Source organism: Rhinatrema bivittatum, chromosome 7 (genome assembly GCF_901001135.1).
Source record: "Rhinatrema bivittatum chromosome 7, aRhiBiv1.1, whole genome shotgun sequence".
NCBI lineage: Eukaryota > Metazoa > Chordata > Amphibia > Gymnophiona > Rhinatrematidae > Rhinatrema > Rhinatrema bivittatum.
This window is the reverse complement of record NC_042621.1, coordinates 142,984,664-143,009,559: the sequence shown is the minus strand read 5'-3', so window position 1 is coordinate 143,009,559 and position 24,896 is coordinate 142,984,664. Positions and strand designations below refer to the sequence as shown.

The window sequence follows — 24,896 nt, the reverse complement described above, 5'->3', positions numbered from 1 at the left end:
CAATCCAGAAATATATATCAATCCATCATCACGCTGCTCATTCCATCAGCATCTCAAGGTGGCTAACCCTGTGCAAATACTTTCTTCAAGCGGTCTGAACTCAGACACGCATAGTTCACATGCTAAATACATCCCCAGGAACACCTCTTTGCAATGCAGCTAAAAGTAAACAGTCTGTGGAGACCATATGTCCTTTTAGCCAAATGGAAGGCAGCATTTTTTTTTCTAAGCCATGTTACCCAAGTAAAAAACTTTGAAAATTGTCCTCTACACGTATAATGTATGTTTCACCTCCCTCGGCATAATTAAATATGCCAGGATGGCAATCATAAATCAGCACTTCTCTGATTTATTAGCAGTAGTTACCCAACAACGAGCCAGATGTTCTAAGAATATCAGGTCCAATGTGTGCACGAGCTGTGCAATTTTGCCCCTATTTATTTATTTATTTTTTAAATATGGCTTACCCTCCTTTGTAAGGCTTTTTTTTTTTTTTTTTTTTTTTTTTTTTTTTTAAACGCATACTCTCCCTTCCCACCAAGATCTCATTTTGGAACCACATTTGGTAAGCTTTTTGGTTTTTCTTACATACAAGATAAGATCTTCAGCAAATTCACTCAAAAAAGTAGAAGGTAGATCCCTTGCAAATTCTTCTTTAAAAGATCTTCTCTTACCCAGCACCCTACAAGCTTTGATAGTTATTTAAATCAGTGCAACTAACATGGTCCTGAATTAGAAATCAAACACAGACGTCCTGCCCAAAAACCATGGACCTCTACATCAATAAAAGGCCAATGTGCAACATCTGACCTAGCAATTTCCTGCCACTTTGTTTAAGCAACTTACCATCTTGTACAAGTGAAATTTCAAGCTATTTACAGCAGATATTTTTATATTAAAAATGATCAAAAATTATACAGTCATCTTTGCTAAACGAGTTTTCCATGTTGTGATACCTGTTACTGGTCAAACCTAAGAATAATCTAAAGAAGACTATACATGAACTTTCAAAATTGCATACTTTCTTCAAATACTGAAGAAAAGAGCCAAGTGGTCTCAAAGTCTCATGTACATCATCTTTGAACAATCATTATTACTAGTTCAGTAAAAGGGATCAATCTGTAAAGAAACCAGTTTTCTCCAAGACCAGTTACTTAAGACTCTGCATTGTACATTTGCTAATGAATGCATTAAGATTTAGTTTCCTCCTCCCATATGTAACAACATTAAATGTAAAGCTATCTCACAAACCAGAATGTTGTATGCTACGTAGACCAGCCCTGAAACTATTGCTCTTTTCTTTCAAGTCAGGGTGGGAAAAACTTGGGAAAATTGCACGAGGGTGGCAACGCTTGTGTTCCTAAAATACATAGCAACAAAAAGCTGCTCATCATATTATCATAGATATTTCATTCTGAAATTTGTTTTCTACAAAATTAACTACTTGCTTATTTTCTTCAGGATTTAAAAAGCAAGCTAATCTCTTAGACATGGTTGGTTATACTTAATCAAGTACCTATACAGCAGTCATACTGATGTTCTTATAAACTATGTACTAGAGAATCCAATATAGCTGGAATGTCAGTCTATCGTTATCAAGAGGCTATGCTAAAATGGCTATATCTGCAGTTCCTACCCACTGCAGCCCCATAATGAGTTCCCACTTCAGAACACACATAAGTGCAAGCATGGGCACTTCACTTAAAAATATTGTACAAAAAGTATTAATTTGTACCCTATTATAGTCATCTAGGTGGGTGCTGCATAGTTACAATTCTTACTTGAATTCACTGCTTTAAAAATATGTTGCGAAATACAGTGACTTGGCAGCTATCATTGATGTGGCCTGCCTCTTCTTCCATCGCTAGGCAGCTATCTACTTTTGTTTGCTCTTTGGTGTTCTATCAGCACCAGAGTGAACAGATACTGAATATCAAAGCTGGGGCAAGCTTCCTTGTATTGAACAGATATTCAAACTCTACAGGTTTTTCTGTTATAAGATAGCTTTTTTAAAATAGCTATTTCAACCGTCACATAAATAGACAAAAATCCCATAGGATTTGGGTGACTGGCAGGCAATCACAGCTGCAGCTTGCCTCAGTTTCCAACATCTACTTGCATCCTCTAGTGCTGATAGAAAAACACCAGAGAGACAACCACAGAAAACAGAAATCCACTGATAGAAGAGACAAGCTGCTGAACTCGTGGATCGCAATAACTTTTGAAAGTAGTCAAAGTAATGCAATCATAACGGCGAAACAATGTGACAAGGCGATAGCTAAAGCCAGAAGAATGCTGGGCTGCATAGAGAGAGGAATATCGAGTAAGAAAAGGGAAGTGATAATCCCCTTGTAGAGGTCCTTGGTGAGGCCTCACCTGGAGTACTGTGTTCAGTTCTGGAGGCCGTATCTCCAAAGGGACAGACAGGATGAAGGCAGTGCAGAGAAGGGAGACCAAAAAGGTGGAGGGTCTTCATCAAATGACTTATGAGGAGAGATTGAAGAATCTAAATATGTACAACATGGAGGAAAGGAGGAGCAGGAGTGATATGATACAGACTTTCAGATACTTGAAAGGTTTTAATGATCCAAAGACAACGACAAACCTTTTCCGTTGCAAAAAAATCAACAGAACCAGGGGTCACGATTTAAAACTCCAGGGAGGAAGACTCAGAACCAATGTCAGGAAGTATTTCTTCACGGAGAGGGTGGTGGATGCCTGGAACGCCCTTCCGGAGGAATTGGTGAAGACCAAAACTGTGAAGGATTTCAAAGGGGCGTGGGATAAACACTGTGGATCCACAGTCTAGAGGATGTGAATGAAGAGAAGAGGCAAGGGGGTGGCTTGCTTGCGGGAATGACAGCTACTACCTGGAGATTAATATCCTTAATTCAATAAACATACACACAGTTAATGCGACTCAACATTGTTCTATGCTTCAACGGCAAGAGGAAATGTGGAAAAAAGGATTTGCATCCACAAAAAAGCAGGGGAGTAGCTTGCTGGTTATGGCGGTTACTACCCCAAACTAAATAAGCCTGATACTTCACTTTCAATGCACATCCAGCATAGCTCTCTGCTTCAATGGCAGAGAGAATGAAGAAAAGATGATTTATATTCAGCATAAACCAACAAGGAATGAATTACATAGTCTGGGTAAACAAGCATGGGCGTAGCTTGCTTATTATGGCAGTTACTACCCCGAATCAATTAAGCATGATATGTCACTTGGAATACATATCCACTGCAGCTCACTGCTTCAACAACAGGGGGGAATGAAGTAAAGAGGATTTATATTCAGACAACCAACAAGGACTGAATTGCACAGGCAGGGTAAACAAACGGGAGTAGCTTGCTTATTACAGCAGTTACTACCCCAAACCAATTAGCTAGATACTTCACTTAGATGCAGCTCCAGCACTGCTGTCTGCATCGATGGTGGGGTGGAAGGGAATTGGAACCAAAAAGTTACCAATAAGGGCCCTGACCTCAGCAGTCTGAGTAACAGATAAGTATGAAAACAAATAGGTGTGAAAGCTTGCTGGGCAGACTGGATGGGCCGTTTGGTCTTCTTCTGCCGTCACTTCTATGTTTCTATAACAGTGCAGCACCTGGATAGACAATATTTTAAAAAGGTTGCAAACTGCTATTTCCAAATAGATATTTATTTTTACATTTAAAATTACCTTGTGGAGCTATGGTCAGGGAAAAGACAGAATAATTCTCATTTTTCTGGGACATATTTCTGAAATTTGAAGGTTGATATGTATTTGCAGTTTTCCCTACTGAAGACTTCCAGAAATGTCTAAAAGGAAAATCTACAAACTATCACATCCCTGTACAGTATCAATAAGGCAAAGTTAATTACTCCAATTTTTTCTCTTCCTACAACACTGAAAATAATTTTTCCAAATCTAGTACACATCAGCGAGCTGTGTATTAATGTACAGTCAATGTCTATGCCAAGATGAACGCATGTGCTACCACACATGCATCAATCCTCACTGCCCAACTCAGAAGAAGAAACCACAGAGGAATTGCAGCAGTTAAGCATTGCTAGGACATGGCAAACATGAACATTAGCTCATGCCTCATTCAAACTGGATATCATAATCCTCAAAAACGACAAATAAAATATGAATACATGTACATGGCTTTTGCAAATCAGTAATCTGATAAAAGAATTACTTTCCATATGTTTATAGTCTTTTAGAATACTTTTGTCCAATTGATAAAGAAATTTGTTTGCCGATCATCATACAGCACAAGATTCAATTAGATTTTACCTGCTAATTGTCTTTCCTTGAGACCTGACAGACCAGTCCAGACATGTGGAATTCATCCTCTATACCAGCCGTTGGAAGCAGAGTGCAAACTGTTTGTAGTGACATCCCTCCCTATATAGCCTGCTGCAGCACAGAAGGCATCAGTAACAGTAGTGCTCTTTTGCTGAAACTGGATAACGGTTCCCTAGAACTCAACCAAGAGTTATGAATGATATCTAAGATCAACTGAGAAAGTAATAAACCCCCCCCCCCACAAAAGGTGTCATAGGAGGGAGCATCTCTTATCTCACCCCCCCCCCCCCCCACACACACACACACATTCTCTTCTTCTTTAGCTGTATTCAATTTAAGCCCCTTTAGTGAAAGGAAAAAGGTCTGTTCTCGCTCGTTTACCATCACCTGTTTCAATCAATGAACCTAAGGAAATAAAAAAAAATAAAGTATCACTTCCCAGAGTGAGTTCTGCACTGGTCTGTCAGAATTCAAGGAAAGACAATTAACAGATAAGATCTAAATGAGCCTTCCTTATCATCTTGCTAGACCAGCGAGATGTACTTAAGCAGTACCTATCCAGGCTGAGAGTACCCTAGAACTGCCTCTAAGACCCCGTGGCAAAGGCTGTATAACCTCTCTCTTGCATTTTCAGTCTGTAGTGAGAGCCATGTTATTGCCCTAAAGATTTCTACTAGGTCTACTAATCTGTGTTCTGCTTATGAGGCTGAGCGGGTCTTGAGTCCCTCTGGCACTTGCTTTCCTTTCACTGTGTATGCCAATGCAATTTCTTCTTTAATCCATCTTGCAATTGATATCTTCAAGGTCTCACACACTCACACACACCCATAGAAAACAGAGTCTATGACTTTATGAACCTATTTGTGGTTTCCAGATACCTTAACAAGCACCTCCTCACATCTAAGGACCTAATATATTTCTTTTGGCCATGACACTGTTCTCTTCTGAACTCTGGTAAGGTAACCGCTTGGTTCAGATGAAATTCTAAGACTATTTTTGGCAAGAAGGATGGAACTCCTCCTGATCATAACCTTTTCTCTTGAGAAGGAGAGGTAAAGATCCCTGCAGGACAAGGCCTGCAACTCTAATATCCTCCTGGCCAAATATATTGCTAGCAATAGAGCCATTTTTTTCAACATTAAGTCCTTTAAAGTGATCTCCTTAACTGGTTCGAATGGGGCTCTAGTGAACTAAGTATAGGTCCCATAGTGGCACCACTGGTCTAATGGGTGGCTTAATACAGCCTGCCCCTTTCAAAAAGCATGCCACATCCAGATGAGACCCTAGAATGGCCCCTTTGATCTGCCCTCCAAGAGCAAAAGTTGCCATACTGGATCAGATCGAGGGTTCACCAAGCCCAGCATCCTATTTCCACCAGTAGCCAATCCAGGTTACAAGTATCCGGCAAAATACCTAAACATTAAATAGATCCCATGCTACTAATTCCAGTAATAGCAGTGACTACTCCAAGAACTTATCCAAATCTTTTTTTGAACCCAACTACACTAAATGTCTTTACCACATTGTCAGGAAATGAATTCCAGAGCTTAATTGTGCATTGAGTGAAATAAATTTTCTCCAATTTTTTTTAAAATGTGCTACTTGCTAATTTCATGGAGAGCCCCTAGTTTATTATCTGAAAGAGAAAATAACTGATTCACATTTACCCGCTCAAGTCGTTTCATGATTTTATAGATCTCTATCATATCCCACCTCAGCCGTCTTCTCCAATATGAACAGCTACAGCTTCTTCAGCCTGTTCTCACAGGGGAGCCATTCCATCCACTTTTATCATTTTAGTCGCCCTTCTCTATACCTTCCCCAGTGCATCTATATCTTTTTTGAGATGCAGCAAACAGAAATGAACACAGTACGCACCATGGAGCGATACAGAAGCATTATGACATTCTCTGTTTTATTCACCATGCCTTTCCTATTAAATTCTTAACATTCTGTTTGCTTTCTTGACCGCCGCAGTACACTAAAGCAGACTGTTTCAATGTATTTTCCACTTTGATGCACAGATCTCTTTCCTGGACCAGAGTCCTTGGATCACCCTTCATTCATAGTATGCCCCCATTCGGTTCTGCTTGCATATGTGGTTACTATCACCCATTCTGGTGCTTCCAGACTGATACCTTTTGTCAGGTTGTCCCTAACAAGCTACCATTGCAGGCCTGTGGAACTGCTGGCTGCATGGAGACCACTGTGACAACAGATTCTGCTACAAGGAGCAGAGATGTGTTCTTGCCCAGGGTACCAACTCGATCGTGGCTGTTATTGAGTCCAAGAGCTGAAGGTAGTCATGCGCCTCTCAGGGCGATCTTGAACATACCTTTGGCTCATGCCTGTATATTGACAATTGTGTTTTCTGGTAACTACACCTTTCCTGTCCTTGTGTTGAACTGTACTCCAAGGCGAATCAACTGTTGTGATGGTTCCAGGTGGCTTTTGCTCTTGTTCATTACCCATCCCAGTTTCTCCAACATTCATATCACTGGCAATCCTCTTGCAACAAGTCTGTTCTTATTAACTTGTTCAGATATAAGTGAATACTTATTCCCTCCCTGCTTAGAGAGGTCACTACAACTACCATTATTTTGATGAATGCTCTGGGGTCCGTTTCTAGGCAAAAACGGTAAGGCCTTGAATTGGTAAGCTTCTCCCAACACTGAAAATCGCAAATACTGCCTCCTTATGCGATTGTGCAGACAGGCTTCTGAGAGATCTATTGCTGATAGAAATTCTCCTCTTATTACCATAATCAGAGTCTTCAATGTCTCCATGTGAAAATTAGGCACTAGCAGTGACTGGTTCATCCCTTTTAGGTCTTTCACTTGAAAAAATGACCCTTCTTTCTTTGGCACCACTAAGTAAACTGAGTGCCTGCCCTTCTCTTTTCTTCTACTGGGACTGGTACTATTGCTTGCAAATGCAGTAACTTTAATATTGCATATTCTGCCATCTCTTTGTGTCCTTTGCATGGAGACTGAACAAACTGATTCCTTTACTGGGGATTTCAATTCTAGTGCATACCCCCCCCCCCCCTGTATCACTTCTAGTGCTCACCAGTCTCCTGTAATTCAGGCCCTCTCCTCTTATTGAGTGGCCCTGGGTTTCTCTGCTTGTTGAGGGCCCTTTGCTGCTCTTGTCAGTGCCTCCTCTCCTGTTGTACTGAAAGGGTTGTACACAGCCTAGCAGCTTACATTTCTGTTGTACCAGTGGCCTACCTGGCCCTTGCTGCCTGACCTTTAACCTATTTCTAAAAGGTAGATTCCCTTCAAATTGGTTCTATATCTGTCTTCCAGCAATCTCTGAGGCTTTGATTCTACCCAGCTTTTGACCAGCACCTTTAGATCTTCCCCAAAGAAGAGAGTTTTCCCATAAATGGGAGTCTACCCAATTTTGCTTTACGTAGACTCTCAATCCACTGCTCAGTTTTTCAAATCATAAACTGCATGGCCATTACCATGAATGACAGCTGTTTGGCTAAAGATCTATTAAATTATACATGGCGTCTGCCGTGAAGGCTGCTGCCGATTGTAGTTGTGCTGTCTGAACAATACTGGACTGCGACCCCCTGGTTCCTCGCCCCATGATGACTGTTGTATCCATTTAAACAATGCCCTTGCTTCACAACCTCCTCAAATAAGCTGCCTGAAAAGAGAGACTAGCTACTTCAAATGACTTCTTCAAAGCGGACTCTCCTTTCCTATCCCGAGGATCCTTAAGTGATGCCTGGAAATCAACCGGGATTGTGGTCCTCTTTGTCACTGCGGCATCCAATTTAGGAAGACAGAATAATTGTTGTTTCTGTTGTTATATAGGATACAACTTCTCCATTATCCTTCTGGATTTAAAAACTTTGCATCCAGCTATTCCCATTATTGCTGAGTGCACCAGGAATGCCTGTGGAGGTCCTCTGTATGCTCTTCAGTATTGAATCTTTGGGTCTTCCTGTTTAGGATGCGCGCCTCTCCTCCACCTTTAGCAAGTGGGAAATCTTAATCACCAATTGTGCTAGTTTTTCACTCCTAAACAGTCTTAATGCAACATCTGCTGACTGTTTTGCCATTATTTTCAACTGTGCTTGTTATGAATCCATAAAGGACTCTACTTCCTTCTCTGGAAGGAAATCCCCTTCCAAGGGCACCTATTGCTCTAAATGTAACTTTGGCCTTTTTTTGCTTCAGAGCTCCCTGTCCTCACCCTCACTAAATCCAATTATTTTTATTTGTGAGTTTTTCTATACCGAAGTTTGATACAAGCCTTCACTCCGGTTTACAGTTGCAATGACTTTTACAGTAAATCACTAACATTGATAACAGTCATAACAGTGTAAACAATATATATTAAAATGTAATTGGGCATCAATATAACATTAGTAACAGTGAGTGTAATGGATGATAGTCTGTAATTAGTACATTAAAATCTAGATATGAACAAGGGTGGAAAGTATATTGAAATTTGAATCCATTTGGTTATGAAATCACAAATTACAGCACATATTACATGAATCAATCAAATCCTATTCCCTGTGAGGTAATATGTGCCACTATTATCAACATGGCAGCTTCCAGGGTGGTCAAAAACTGATTTAATAAGAACATTTAAATTACAAGTGGATGTATACTTTTGACATTTTCCAACTTAAAAAGCTCACGATATCTATGTAGACCCTCAGCTTAATGATGGATATTTTTTTTTTTTTTGCATTTATATCAAACATTGTATTAATGACAACACATACCCAAAGCCAGTTTTTTGTTGGGCTTTTTTTTTGGAGAAGGGGAGAGAACAGAGTTCTCAAAAATACGCCTGGATCTGTCAATAGGAACACTAGGCCTGTGCCTAGGGTGGCAGTTTCTAGGGGGCAGCAGGTTTGCTGAAGATTTACTTCCAGCTGTGCTAAAATCTCGCTGAGCAGAGAATAGCCCTCTGCTTTCTGATCCAGCCCCTCCCTTTCCAGGCAAGATGCAGGGAACAAGATGAGAGGGGGAATGAGCCTGAAGCACTAAGAACAAAGGGAGATCATTTTGGAAAGGTTAGGTGGGGCTAAATGACAATCATTGGGGCAAGACGTGAGGCTGAGGGAGAAGTGTGGATCAGCTTGGGGAAAGGGATAGAGAGACAGAGAGCATGAGGGTAGTTAAAGAGGGGATGCAAGGTGGAGCAGGCCCAGAGCACAGTAGGGACACTTGCCTTCTCTCCTTCTCTTTCCCTCCTCCCTCCACCCCCACTGCAATTCAGGTTCTTTCTCCCTTGATCTTAGACTCTATTCCCCAGCTCTTAAAACCCTGCCTTCCTTCTCTTCAGATCTTGGAAAGCCCCCCCCCCCCCCCCTACATATCCTACTCTCGCTTCCCCTTTCTCAATCCCAGAATCTCCTTACTATCCCAGATTCCTGATTTTCCCCCTTTCCTCCCCCATCCTTAGTCCTCTTTCCTTCTCATGCTCCTCCCTCCTATCCTCAGTCCTTTTACCTTCTTATCCCACTCCTAGTTGTCCTTTCCTCTCCCCAACAGTATAAAATAAAATGCCAATGTGCTACTCAATTTTCCAATTTTTGCCACAGAATCTACTGAGGGGGTTGCAATAGTGCCTAGTGGTGGCAAAACCATAAATCCGTCTCTTCTCAAATAGTAAAGAATACTGGAAATACAATTATTTACTTGCACTAACTGAACAGGTAATTAGAGTATTTATTATTCAATGATCTATAAATGCACTAAATGCTAACATTTATAATCATGAAAACCCAAAGTCAAGCAGGAAGCATTTCTTTACACAGAGATTTATAGTTGTTTTCCTTTAAGTGATAGCAAATTATGAGATTGCAGGTCATATGTTTCAACGAAGGTAGTCTGCTGAAAAAAGATGGGATACACCCATCAAGAAATGGGGTGGGGCTCAAACTCACCAACCTAGCGAGGAAGACAATTTTAAATTAAGTTCATTAGATGTCAACAACATAAGCCAGCAGGTAAGCAGCACATGTATAAGTCAAAATGAACTCATAGGAAATGTGGAGATATACACAGTGTTATGTGTTAGCACATCAGTACACGGGAAGGCATTTAAAATACCAAAAGGAAAAATTGGAAGACTGAATTGGAGAGAGTAACAGAACTGGTGCAAATACTAGGAAGGAACAGATAGGAAAGAGGAGATAGAAAAACTGGGAAAAGCATGTGCACAACGTCTTAAACTCACTAATCTAAAAAAAAAAAAAAAAAAAAAAAAAAAAAAACATCTTGTTGGAAAAGGACATTGCTATGGTTGCCGTACTGAATTATGATTCAGTGATACTCGGGACTGGGAGACGAATATACCAGGATATTATGTTCATAAAAGGGCAGGACAGCATAAGAGAAACTTTGCGTTAGGTACAAAAGCCATCAAGATATCAAGTGAACAAGGAGCAGCTGAGTTACTGTAGATTATACTGAAGAGACCTAAAGGATCTAATATCTACGTGGGTATAACCAAATAGGCCGGGGGGGGGGGGGGCCCAATTGCTGTCCGAGAGCACGAACAGGCCTGGTTTTCAGGATATCCACAATCTCCACTGTATGAAAATCTCTCTCATGAATATTCATTGTGGATATCCTGAAAACCGGGCCTATTTTTGGCTCAAGGACCGGAGTTGGCCCCCTTGCTATAGATCAATCAAAATACAACAGTCAAGTGAAAAACCTATGGGCAATTACTCAAACAAAAAAAAAAACCTTCACTTACTTGCAAATGCTTATATACATGAGATAAACTTAATTTCTGAGGAAAAAGAGCTCAGAAGTACCCTGATGCTTCTATGAAATTATAAACAGAACATATGCCTGATTTAATCACTGGTCTTATAAAGAAACATTTTTTGCCAAACTCTGAGTGTCCTTTGTACTTCTTTTTTAAAACTTTTTAAATAAATAAATAGAACAGAACACCACACACACACTTAGTTTGCATGAAACAAAGCTGACTTGGAAGCAAAAATAAGGGCTCGCCTTAATCACTGCTTCACTTCAACCGTCAAACACCAAAGATGGCCAGCATTTCATAAAGGATGCTTCAGGGTGGTACAGCATTCAGTTTATGCAAACCAGAACAGCAATTTGACAGAACAGACTGCTCATAATCTACATTGAGAGCAGTTTGTATCACAGTGAATACGAATTAAAATCCTGAGCTTTGACCTTATGCTGTACGTTTCCTTCAGACATTTTTTAAAACCATTTTAAAATATTTGTAAACCTGCAATTAAATTAGTTACAAGAAAATAAGGTGGAGAAATATATAAATGCATTGACTTGATCAGGGAAACCAGAAAAACGGTAAATACATTGAGGACACATTTATCGCAACACAAAGGAACAATCTGTTTTATGTGCCCTCAATTGTGAGTTAACTTTACTTCACCCCTAAAGCTGATTTCCCCGTGTTAAAAAAAATGTGCATTGGGCACCCAGCCTTTGGGTGCACTTTCCTATGTATGGAATTTAAATGCATTGGATGCTATCCAGTATGCCTTTGTTAGGATACATGTTACAGCTTTGAGGGCTATTATTGAACACATGAAACGCATACTCAACTTAAAGCAAACTCATGCACTAGGCTGGACGCACCTTATTGCATCAGCCTATGGGTGAGAAACAGGTCTCTGACTGATAGTCAAAAGATATCTGCTGTTAAAGGGAAACTGGCCAGTGGGAATGCCACAAGAATGAGTGCTAACCCAGTCCTCTTCAATGTTTATATATTACATTGGGAGAAGGGTTAGGAAGGAAAGTGTGGCTATTCATTAATGAGATGAGAATCAGCAACAGAGGGGATAAAAAAAGAAGAAGAAAGATGATTTAAAATAATAGAGAAATAGTCTAAGGCATAGCAACTATGACAGAGAGAGTGAGAGCAAGCAGAGTTGCTTACCTGTAAACACAAGTATTCTCCCAGAACAGCAGGGTCAGTCCTCACACATAGGTGACATCATCGAATGGAGCCTGGCCCGGAAGTTTCATCTCAAAGATTCTAGAGCTTTCCAACATGCTCTACTGAGCATGTGCAGCTATAGTCATCACCTACCCCCTAGACAGAGTCCCTCAGCCCATGATACAGCTAATTCTTGGAGAACCAACTCAAAGGGGAGGCAGGCGGGTTTCATGAGGACTGACATCCTGCTGTCCTCTGAGAACACCTTTTACAGGTAAGCAACTCCGCTTTCTCTGACAAGCAGGACTGCAGTCCCCACACATGGGAGATTCCCAAGCTATAGGCTGCCCAATCAGGACAAAGCAGGGAAGCCCACAGTGCTGAAAGCACCACCTTCCTCCCTTTTGCCTTGAGGCAGCAGACACAAAAAACAGGTACAGGTGGGGTGGGGAGTTGGATTCTACAAAAAGAAACCACATAACAGACAGACACAAAAACCTGAGGCATAGCAGAAGCGCCTAAGGCAGGGGCATGATGTGATGTCCAGCGAAAAGCATACTTTGCCTCACAGAAATATTATATAGTCAGAGTTTTGGACCAGATAACCCTGACAAGCAAAGTAGATGTAGATCCTCCAGTATACAGGAAAATGCCTAGAGAATCAACCAAGAGAAGAACTCTTGGACGAAGACCACACAATGTCCTTCAGTGTCACAAGATAAAAAAAAAAAATCAGGCCAGACAGCCCTCCAGAAAGAAACTGCGGTCCACTAGCATACGAAGGCCAGCATGAATTTGCAAAAGCATGCCCACTGATTGTCTGATAGACATAATGGGCAGAAAATCCAAGCAACACATAGTAAAAAACTGCAGAATCGGTAGGGTCTGTGGCAGATCCTATCTGCCAAAGCACTGTACAGATCTGACCAGTCAGGTCCAACATCAAGAGTATCAGGGGATGAAAGGCAATCCCTGAAACAGAATCACTAGCCCAAAGCACCTGAAAAGGAAGTTAAGTTAGGCCTGAAGCTCACCCATGCTCCATCGTGTCAAGGGTAGGCCTATTCATCCTGTCCACACGATTCTTCAGGTGGGCAGGAGCACAATTTGGTCAACACAATGAAGTATGAAAAGCTAAATACAGTACTGGTCAGAACTTGGCAAAAAAAAACAAAAACCAGGGAAAAGGTGGTGAACTGTTCCCTGCAGGTATATACTAAGATATACCATGAATGCCTTTTTTTTGGGCGGGGGGGGGGGGGGGTTGGGGGGGGGGGGGGGGGGGGGGGGAAGAGAAAAAAAAAAATAAAAAAAAACACACACACACCCATTCCAAATGGAAATCATAAGGAACAAAGAACACAAGGAGGCAGGCTCCGGGGCTTCAAGAATAAGAAGAGCCGCTAGGCTATAAACCTCAACCCCAACCAAACAATTCACTGCTGAGTCCAGTAGGGAGTTGCTTCCAGAGGTAGACCTCTCAGCATGAAAGCAACAGTCAAAACTGAGAGTGAATCTCCCAGGAAGAAATCTAGAAACTCTCCACCAAGAGACAGACAGCAGGGATACCATAAATGCAAACCCCTGTAGAAACAGATTTTCTTCATCGTCCTGGAAACCCAAAGGGTACCAGGGCAGGATCTGGCAACAGACTGCCCATCAACTTGCCCAGGTATCAAAACTTGCTATGATTACATATACTTCCCCCAAAGAATCATGCAGTCCAGTAAGTGGAACAACTGTTGAGAACCAGGACCTCCCTGCTGGCAGACAGGGTTAACCCTAAAATGGGAAAATACAGCTCACAAGCCACCATAACAAGAGTAACAACTCTGTTGCGGAATCCCTCATCCTCTAACCTACACAACGAGAGGCTAACAGGCATATCTGCCAAGTGAGATGCAAATGAACCAGAACCCTCCTCACTGAGGTAGGGTCCCACATGCAAGAGTGAATAACAAAACAAGTCATCCGTGAAAAACTCATATTGTGCTCAGAAGGTATCAAAAAGTGGACTCCTGCTCAGGAGAAACCACTAATCTTTGCCGGGGGAGCTGCCCAGAAGGGGAGATCCTGAATATGACAGATCAAATCCAGCATAGTACCCTCACAAAATAAACCTATTGCACCTTAGGATAAGCTAGGAAACAGCGTTCTCAACTAACCTGCTCTTGGATCCAGCTGAGAACAGAAAGTAGTAAAAACAGTGAAAGCCCCAAAGAACGATGGCCACCCCTTGTAGGGGTGGACAACCAGGCATCCAAAGAGGAACCCATAAGGACTGCCTTTGGAAACCCAGTCATATCTCCCCTTCCTGAAGGGACAGGAAGTAATAGGAATTGGGGCCTCCCGATCCCAAAAAAACATTCCTACTCTTCAAGCGTGAGTGGGATAAAGACACTGACTGCTGAGGTTTATAAGCAACAGAATTGGCAGCCGGTGGCCACCCAATCAGATCGGGTAGGCCAATATGGTAACCAGAGGAACCTCAGAGAGAAATGGTCCAAACGACCATCACTGCTGTTCCCCAATGCCCGTAGGTCCTGCCCTGCAAGGAGGTGCATCGATTCAAAAGAATTGAGGCTCCAGTTTGGCAATGGGCCTGCAAGGGACAGAGCCCAGGAGGGTTCCCCACAAAGAGGATTCAGACATAAGCTAACATGGGAAGGGTTGAAAGACAAACTCCTCTTCTGTGGGGAGGGAAAGACTCTTGACACTTCCCTCCTGGTATCCATGCCCATAGTAGTTTGACCAAGAGCACACAGTCTTAGATCAGCCTTGTGGCTGCAGTGCACAACCTGTTGTGCTCACCACGAAGAAAAAAAACAAACCCACACACACAATGAGGGCAACTGGAAAAGTGTCCTCTACTTTAAAAGCACAATGACCAGTACTCGTGCAGGGGAACCAGTCTTGCAGACGGCGGCACACATACGCTCCTCATCGCTGCATTTGTTGGTAAAATTCCACAACACAGCAAGGATCGAGTACCACCTGTTAAGAGTCAGCAGCTGCACAATGCCAAAAAGCAAATCAAAGAATGCGTGATGACTATATCCTCGCTACAGCCCCTTGGCACCCTAAGGTGTGAAGTAGGGAGAAAGCTGACTCCTGGACGTGATGATGGTGATCCCACTATCTCTGACATGGCTATACAAAGCACCCGATAGAGAGAATGCCACCCACCAGCACCTGAGGTGCATGGAGTAGACTACTCCCATCAAACCCAAAACACACATAATGTGCTCCACTGTTGCACTAACTCCTAATGGAGTCAACATGTACAGTGTGACAAAGGCATCCCCAGTGCCACTGGGACTCTGACTATGGTGATCCACGGTGGTGAGCAGTGTTCTGTAGCATCACGCCCATAGTACCTGATAATACTCCAAGAGGCCCATGAAATGGCATTGTGAATAGCTCACCACCCTCTTCGTAGTGTATCAGCATCAGGGAAGCCCATGTGACCAACGGTGCTCTGCAGCAGTGTCCTGTGGCATCCGACCATGTCCACCAGTGGCAAAAGAGGCGACAGCCCCTGCAGTGCCACCAGCGCTCTCTGCACTCACCAGTGATGGATCACATCTAGGGCACCAAACAACACTATGCCCAGGACTTCAATGGTGTTTGACTGCGCCGCACACTCGACATGTTTAACAGCATACCATGCCATGGAATGTGCCCCATTCACCTGTGGACATCAACACCCCAGTAGCACACATGGTACCAATTACTCAAAGGTGCCAATTACTTGCCAACACTGAAGGCCAAAAACTTGAGGGTCAGTAATGGAGACCCCGGTGCCTGAAGGCATCGAGGGTCCAGCAATACCGATGACACCCACGATGCTCGAAAGCGGAGGCTCTGTGGCACCAATACATTGCATCAGTACCCATGACTGCCAGCGCCATCAACTGTTCCCCTATGCATCCGAGGATGTCAATGTTGTGAGCTCAATGGTAGCCATATATGCTGGCGATGGAAGACTATAGCCTCGACAGCAACCCCAGCACTCATAAGCACTGATGGTGCTCAAAGCCCGGTGGCACCCCCAACATCCTACAACCCCCCTCACCTTCAGTGCTGGACAGTGGCTCAGGCTGTCCATTGGCCATAAGCCATCCATGGAACACCACAATGCCCTTTGGTTCCCTGTCCTGACACCACAAAAGGGGCTCACTGGCACCATGAATGCTCAATAGCCTTGAGGACACCAGACCATGGTGGACCCTGGATGCCTTGGCACTCAAGGGTATCTTGCGTCAAAGGTGACCCTGGCATGGAGGCTATCCAAGGCCTGAAGCCTTTGGCATTCGAGGCTCTCTAGACCCTCGCACCCCAGCAATCAACAGCCTCAAGGGCAATTAGGGCGCTCAATGGAGATCCTGATGACTCCTTCTGGCAACGGTGCTCACGCCCGATGGCATTGAGAGCAGCTATGGTACTCAATGGCTGTCCAAGCACCCGGAATGGTTCTGACTCAGACATCAGTCTAAGGCCTTCGATGACACTCTGTTCAATGCTGTTCCTCCAATATATTGAGCGCCCATGGCGCTCGATGGCATCTACAGAGCAAAACTGTGCCCATCAACGCCTATGGTATGGAAGGGCTCTTGGCTGCATCCAGGGAGCACGATAGCATGCACAGCACTCAATGGTGCCCACAGTCAATGGCCCTTACAATGTCAAGGGCAGCCACAGCACCTCAATGGCAGACAAGTGTGACCATGGCGCTCAATGGCAGTCCTGGACCCCAATGTGGTCCTGACATCGTACCAATGGTCTGACATGCACAGGCAACAGATACCAGCAGGGCACTGAAGAAGTAGCAGCAACTCTGCCTGCCCAAGCTTCTGCTTACCCTCTCTCACAAGGAGACTTCACTGCCATCACTGGCAAGCAGGAGGGGAGGCTACATCATCCAGGGCTCCTGCCTGTGGAGCCTAGTTCCTTAGAGAATGTGGGGAAGATGAGCTCTCCCCCCCCCCCCCCCCAGGAACAGTGCAGTCCTCAATCCCTTCACTATCCGAAGCCTCCATCGATATCAATCGATCTGTGAAATGACATGAAATTCTTGCCCAGATAGAACAGAAGTGAGTCCCCAGGCTTTGTGGCCTACAAGGATCTGCTTTATGTCAGTCCTGCCAGCACCAGACAAAGGCACAAAAACAGACAGAGCAAGGAGAGGACAGAAACTAAACTGCAGATTGAAGTATTTATTTACCAAGGACTAGAATTAGACTCTTTCAGGCTGCACAGCAACTAAGGCTTGCCATGCAGCTAACAGACAGTTGAAAGGATGAGAAAAAGAAAAAGCAAAATAAAACTACTGTAAGGTAAAAAATAGAAAAACAGCTGCAGTTTCAGAAAAAAAAATTAACAAAAACTGTGAAGAGAGAGCAAAGCTGAATACCACAATTACACAGCTCACTCGACCACATGGCTCTGCAGAAAAAGAGACCGAGAGACTCTGCCTGGGGGGGGGGCAGCAGGATGATAACTACAGCTGCACATGCTCAATAGAATCTAGAATCTTTAAGAGCAAACTTCCAGGCCGGGCTCCATCAGATGATGTCACCCATGTGCGAGGACTGACATCCTGCTTGTCCTTTGAGAAAAAGAGAAAATTTGGAATGCAGAAATCTAGCACCAAAATACCTTTTGGAGGGAAAGAGCTAACAAGAGAAATAGATTACACATATACAGCTACCAGCAAAAGCCCTCCAGGCATATTTAACAGCATCAGATCCAAATACCCAAAAAGTGTTGAAGTATGAAAATAAATGGCTACAGTCTATCTTAAACTTGTACATGCATTCCAAAGACTGGAAGGAATGAGTGAGGGAAGAAGCAACAGAATTTGTAAGAGGAAAAAAAAATTTAAGAGTCATGCCAGCAAACAAAAAACAAGGGGCAAGTGCATGAATGCAGGGGGAATGAGAAATTAAGGATCAAAGTAATTGTAGGCAATACATTTTTACTGAACTAGCTTAATAAATATATTGCAAGCTTTCAAGAGTTACCCTTAATACTTGCATTATGCCAAAGATAAAGATCAGAAAAGAAGAAACTCTTGAAAGCTAGTCACAGCTGCATTTAAGCCAGGAAAAAGGCTATCGCCTACAGCTGGTTTGTTGACAAATTCCACATATTCAAGTGGACCAAGATGGCAACCACAGTAAAGAAATACAGATTTGCTTCTGCAACAAAAGGACAGCAGTCTACAGACAAGATGGTTTACAGCCAGCACAGAAAATTAAAAAAAAAACAAAAAAAAAAGATGAATGCACAGAATGTGAAAACTGTTACACATCTCATTGCTGTATGTAATGTGTTGATGCCAGAAGGTCTGTTTACAGAAAGGCACAACAAGGTAGTATGGCTCATCCCCTGGAAAATGTGGAAACAATGACCTTGCTGTACCAGAAAAATACCCAGATCATAACCCTGACAGAATTGCAGAGAATTAACAGGTTGTGATCCAACTAATAAAGAGTTTGATACTAGAAAAGCAGACATTGAGATGAAAAAGAAAAACAGAACAGCATTACTAAAAATAAATAAATGTTACTACAAAGCACCTATATGCATGAAGAAACAGAAGATGTATCAAGAGATGAAGTCAATGACCAAGAAAATGTGGGAGAAAGATACAGAAATCATCAAGTGCCACCATGTACCACATAATATGTTTCCTGTACATACTGCACCCTTTGAGCCTCAGCAAAGAAGCTCTGTGATACAATGCAAGTACTGAGGTGAGCCCTTATCAATGAATTTAAGAGAATGAGATCATACTCAACATATCCTGTCTTGCCATGATGTGCATAAAACAAGCCCATTTGGAGCTATCACCCAGTGAGAGAGACTGTACGAGCTAAAAAAAATGTACTCCCAGAAAGAAAGGAAAGGGGAGATGATACAATCATTCAAATATCCAACAGGCTTCAATTAAAAAAAAAATAAGTACTGAAAAGAAGCATTTTCCATACAATGAAACATTCAAGGGGGTCATCATATGAAGCTGAAGAGAGGGAAGGACAAAAGCAATGGGAAATACTAAAAACTATTTTCAGCCAAAACAGTGGCAGAATTCAAGCATTCATGAGACACAAAGGGACCTTAATGACAGAGCAAAAGAGACCTGTGACAGCACAATAGGCAGACTGAAAAACAGGAAGAACTAAGTAGATCAATGCTCCTTGTCCGACATCTTCTGTTTCTACCACCACAGTAGGGGGGGGGGGGGGCTGTAAAATGTTTTTTTTCTTTTTTTCTAAATGACATTTACTCCACTGATCAATTCTGGTTTTGCTTCCCATTTCATTGACTGGAGAAAACTACAAAGCAGTGCGGATTAGTTTCCATTTATCTTCATACTACCAAACAACTGGAGTGGGGAAGTGTTCTCCTTTGCATATTGTATACAGCATATGGAACCATTTAAGAATGAAAAACCTCTTAAGTAGCAATGAAATAATGCCTAAACATTTAAATATAGTTCCAGAACACTACCAAATGCCTAAAACAGGAGATAAGTGGCAAGGTGCTCAGTTTCTTCTGGAACATCCAGAGTCCAAAATTCTAGTCACAAGTATTTAACCAGGCAAAAGCCACTAAACCAGGATCAAAGTAACTCCTTCTGTGTGAATAATTACTCTAGTAACAGAGGACTTCTTCCTCTATGTTCTAACTAGGCTTAACATGTTCAGCTACAATTCTGAAAGAGACTCCACATTAAAGTCAACAAGAAAAACTAATAATCCAATTTAAAAAAAAAAAACACCACATACTGGAATCTCTTCATTGATGAGATTTTTTAAATCTGTTTATCTTTTGTGTTGTATTGATTTAATCAGAAACATTGTTTATCAACTCTCTTGGATAGTTTATGCTTCATTTCTCAGAATACAGTAACCACATCCCCAGCAGGCTCTCTATAAACATTCTACTCAACAGCAACTATACAGGAAATGATCTTTACAAGAAGAAAGGTAACATATCATTAAACTGCTCAATATTATAAACACGCTTTTAAAGTATTTTAAAGTCAGCAGCACTACCAAATAGTTTAGATAATTTTGACAGTTAATGCAAATATGTTAATCTCCAAGATCCCTCTATCATTATGGATATTTATTTCTGAGGTGTGTGTAGTTTAGTGGGCAGTTGTATATTAAACCAGGAGTGACCAACTCAGGTCCTTGCGAACCACAAACAGGCCAGGTTTTCAGAATATCCACAATGACTATTCATAAAATAGATTTGCATGTGAATCTCTCACGCATATTCATTGTGGATATCCTGAAAACCAGGCCAGTTTGTGGCTCTCGAGGATTGGAGTTGGCCACCTCTGTACTAAATGATGACATAGAAAGACCAAGTGGCCCAATCTGCCCAGATTGAGACTCTTACTTGCTGGTACTCTTTCTATCACCTTGGATAAATGAGCACACAAAAACTCCACTGCCCAAATCCTCACTATCTTCCCCCTCCCTGCACTCTTCTCAATCCTTCTTCCTGTCACATACATGCCTGGTATCACTGTAGTATGCCTTCTCTGATCCATTCATTCCCTCAATATCTCAATGAAGGTGTGGTTTCCAGAACTGAACATTACCTATTTTTCTTTAATGATAACACCACCTCTGCTTATGCAACCCAGCGTACTGTTAGCTTTCCCAGTTCTTTATTACAGTGACTGTCTATTTTGAGGTGATCTGAGACGATTACCGCTAGATGACTCATACCTGACAGGTTCCAATTCTTATCTTTCTGATACTTAGCTAATAGATTTTTGTGTCCCACATGGACAAGGCTGGACGAAGGTGACATGCACCCATAGATAGTAAGGGAATGGGAGATATTTCCCACCTCCTCCCTGCTGGGACAATCCCTCCTGCCCAAGCCACAGCCCCATTTCTCTCCTCTAACAGTGCCCAAAGACAATTAAAAATCAGGGCAGGACCTTCAGAAGGGCTCTGTGCTAACTGACCCTGTGATACCCCACCCAGGTTTCCATGGTAACAGGAAGCCCATGCAAGAAGAGGGGGAAGGCACCACAGGATCTGTTAGCACACGAGGGCTGATAAAGGCCTCACAATGAATTTTTCTTCATCTTCGAGTGTCGCTACAGGGCAGAAGCAGGCTCCAATTTAGGAATGATGGAGACACTCCAGCACCTATAAGAATTTGGATGGCAGGCAGTTGCCTACATTACCTTTGTCTAAATTCAGGCCTACATATGAATGATATTGCACTATTTCACACAATTTCATTTTTCAAACTCTTGACCATTCTAGATTTTTCAAATACCTTCATTTTTATCTACCAATTTTTGATTTGTCTATTCTGTAGCACATCTCATCATCTACAAATATGCATATCATTTTCTCAAATCCCTCAGCAATGCCAATAAAGATATTGAAAGGAAGCGATCCCAATATGGAGATCTAGGGAACCCCAGTGATTACTTTGCCTTCACCAGATTAAATCCCATTTACCACCACTCTTAGCTCAACCAGTTCCTCACCAATTTGCAATCTTTTGGCCAATTACCATAGCTTCCAGCTTGCTTAGAAGTCTTTTAAATAAAAGAGTGTCAAACTTACTGAAGTCCTGATATGCTGTGTCTACCACACTTGCCTGATCCACCACTTGTTACCTCATGAAAGAACTCAATCAAGTTTGATATCCTGTTTGTGCAGCACCTTGAAACAATCTTTTTTATTTAGAAGTGCTTCCATAGCTTAACTGCCTACTGGCATTTGACTAACTGGTCTGTAGCTGCCTGCCTCCTCCCTGTTTCCACATTTGTGTAATAGGATCAAATCTGCTTTCTTCCAGTCTCTTACAGCATCTTGTCTTCAAGGACAAGTTAAATAAAACTGCAAGGGGGAGACTAACAGCATGGCACACCTGTGGTGCTGATTATTAATTTAAGTAAATCAGGGAGAAAGGATATTAACATAAATGCATATGAAACATAGATACAGCATAAATACCTGAAGAACTTACACACACACACACAGGAAATGGCCATAACAGATGCATATCACTCCCTATCTCCTTTTTGCCCCATTATTTTGTTTGAGGAAGGTAAACAGTACAACCCTAGTTGTAGGAAAATAATCAGAACAGAAAGAAAATAGCTGTTCCCTCTTAATCTGCTGATTCACTGAGTGAAATGTTATGATTTCAAAAGCCAAAATAAAATGCCTCTAAAATGTAGACAAGTTATGCTGAGTCTTTGGCAGCAAGCACAGTATAAATGTGTTAACAGTGTCAGCCGCACAATGATGTTAAGGAGAGAAAGGCGTAGGTTACACAAGCAGACGGGGGTCCTTCACAATAAACAATTATAGGTTTAAATGAATCGGGATGTAAAGGCTATAAAGTCTCTCTCCTTATGTATCTTTAATGCAAAGGAAAGCTTGAGACCAGCCTTTGGTGAGATCATGTTATGCGTGACATCTCCAGGGCCTCGGATCCCCTACAGCCTGCTAGAGCATCCTCTTCCATCAAAGGCACTATCACCAGTCCTTGCCCTCCATCCACACTCAGCGGTGGTACCACTCTTACCGGGCAACCAACCCCGCGCCACTAGTGTGACCCTTCACAGCGGCGTGTCACAATGCGTCCCGTCACCGCACAAAAGAGCCGCTCTCCGGGAAAAAGCCAGCCACCCACCCGTGGCGGCGGCGGACGGGACACGGCCCCAGAGCGGCCGCACAATACCCACCGGGTTCCCGGTCTTCCCGTCCCTGACTGAACGGGGACACAGGCACTCACCATGTCCCTGCTCGCCCGGCTCTCACCGCCACTGGAGCCGGAGGTGAGGAAGGAGGGGCCCTCCCGCCGGCATTATCCCTTCGTCCATCGGGCCCGCCTCCGCGCCCTCTGACTGACACGTGCTACCTTACGGTCCGGGCTGCGCTCCTCCCTTCCCGGCCCTACACAGCCGCCACTGCCTCCTCTCGCTGATTGACAGTGACGTTAGGTTTCTCGCCGGCTCGCGCGCGCACGCGCGCGCGCAGGAGAAATACAGAGAGAATGAAAAAAAAAAAAAAAAAAAAAAAAGACCGCGCACAAGAGCCTCAGATGGGGCGGGGCGGAGCGGGGCGTGACTGTGAGCGGCTGCTGACGTAAATGTGGAGCTCCGTTTGCCCTCGCGCCGACTTCTGCCCTGCGAGGGTGGTGCCCACCTCCTCGCCTATGGCTTCTGCGCCGAAAGGGAAGCAGGGAAATGCTGGCTGCTGTCCTAGACTGATTAACTAGAGTGTTTGGGTTTTTTGTTTTTTTTTTGAGGGCGGGATTTCCCCCATAGGCATAAAATAGGACATCTTCGATAGAAACTGGACCCTCCGCTCAATGGAGTGCTGCCCCCTAATGCAAGGGTTCACAAACTGGTGTCCATAGTTCTAAGGAATGGCAACATTGAAGAGCACTGCCACAAAAATAAAATAACTTTTCAACATCCAGGAAAATAAAGGTCATACATCCAGGGGGAAAGAATAAGCATTTTCACAGCACTAATATTTTTGAATGCCATATGCATACAAGTGTTAAATTCTTCTTGCCCTGTTGTACTGTGTTCAGTGCCATAACTGAGAAAATGTAGTGTGCCCTGTGCTGACAACAGTAGAGAGTATCCTCCCTTGCTTTTTCTTAATAATGACCTAGTTTGAAGTAGAAAAAATGGAAAATGAATTAGTGATCTATTCTATGTAGACATAATTAATCTTGTTGAACTAATGTAGGTTAGGAACCCCATAATTTTAGCATGATGCATGCATAAATGCTTGTAAAGTAGGAACATTCAGATTACCTTTCATTGTCAGTGGTAATGTTTTTCAACAAATAGATGCAACTCTGACTCAGCAATGCAACAATTATCAGTAATTGCTATCACCAAATGTCCGTCTGCCATATTCGGTGCTCTTGTGCAATACAAGGGAGGAGGGAAAAAAGATGTCAAGGAGATTGTGAGAAACAAGCTTTCGGTAATATTCTTTTAAAATTTCTATTCTTTTCATTTAAGGGAGCATTAATATCAGTTCTGTCACTATGTACAGTCTCTTAACTGTGCACTCTGTGCCCTCTCAAAACTGCTGTGCATGCCGCTAAATAGCCCACTTCCCAGAGATATATAGGGTAGTCCATCCTAAAGATTGAGATTTATACTCCAGTGAAGGGAAACTGAAAGAGAGATTTTTCAAGTGCTATGTCTAGGGTATAAATCTGTAAAGATCTGAGTGTTGTATTGTTTTGCAAATGAAAGGCATAACACAAAAATATTTACCATAGCTTTCTTTAGTTGTATTTAGATTGTAATTCTTAAATCATATATGAAGAAAAGGATGAGAAACATATAAAGAAACAGCACTAACTGCCAAGACTCAAACAGCAACAACCCAGCCTATGGAAAGACAGCACTGCAAATATTACAGCAGGCCCTAGAACTCCAGTACACCTATTGGGAAAACAAACAAGCTAAACTGCTTTAGATGCCTACAGAGAGAAAATGCACTTGCTTATCTGCCAGGAGAAAGAAAGTCTGAGTATTTTTGAAGTTTTTTCTTCATAGAGTGCATATGATGAACAGTAAAAAAAAAAAAAAAACCTGATAAGAGGATATGCAAGCAGAGAGTATGATGTTTTGAAACAGCTTCCTGA

General features: G+C 42.6%; 1 protein-coding gene across 7 annotated transcripts in view; it reads right to left on the bottom strand.

Annotated features, from left to right (window-relative positions):
* CCSER2 (coiled-coil serine rich protein 2) overlaps nucleotides 1-23,229 on the bottom strand; it is a 547,725-nt gene extending 524,496 nt beyond the window's left edge. For 6 of the 7 annotated variants that reach the window (XM_029609300.1, XM_029609304.1, XM_029609303.1 and 3 more), the window contains exon 1: nucleotides 23,013-23,229. The gene's annotated coding sequence lies outside the window, so the exon portion shown is untranslated. Of the gene's footprint in view, nucleotides 1-22,962 lie in introns of all 7 variants that reach the window. The other variant, XM_029609301.1, reaches the window with a different exon arrangement.
* Nucleotides 23,230-24,896: the final 1,667 nt, after the last annotated feature.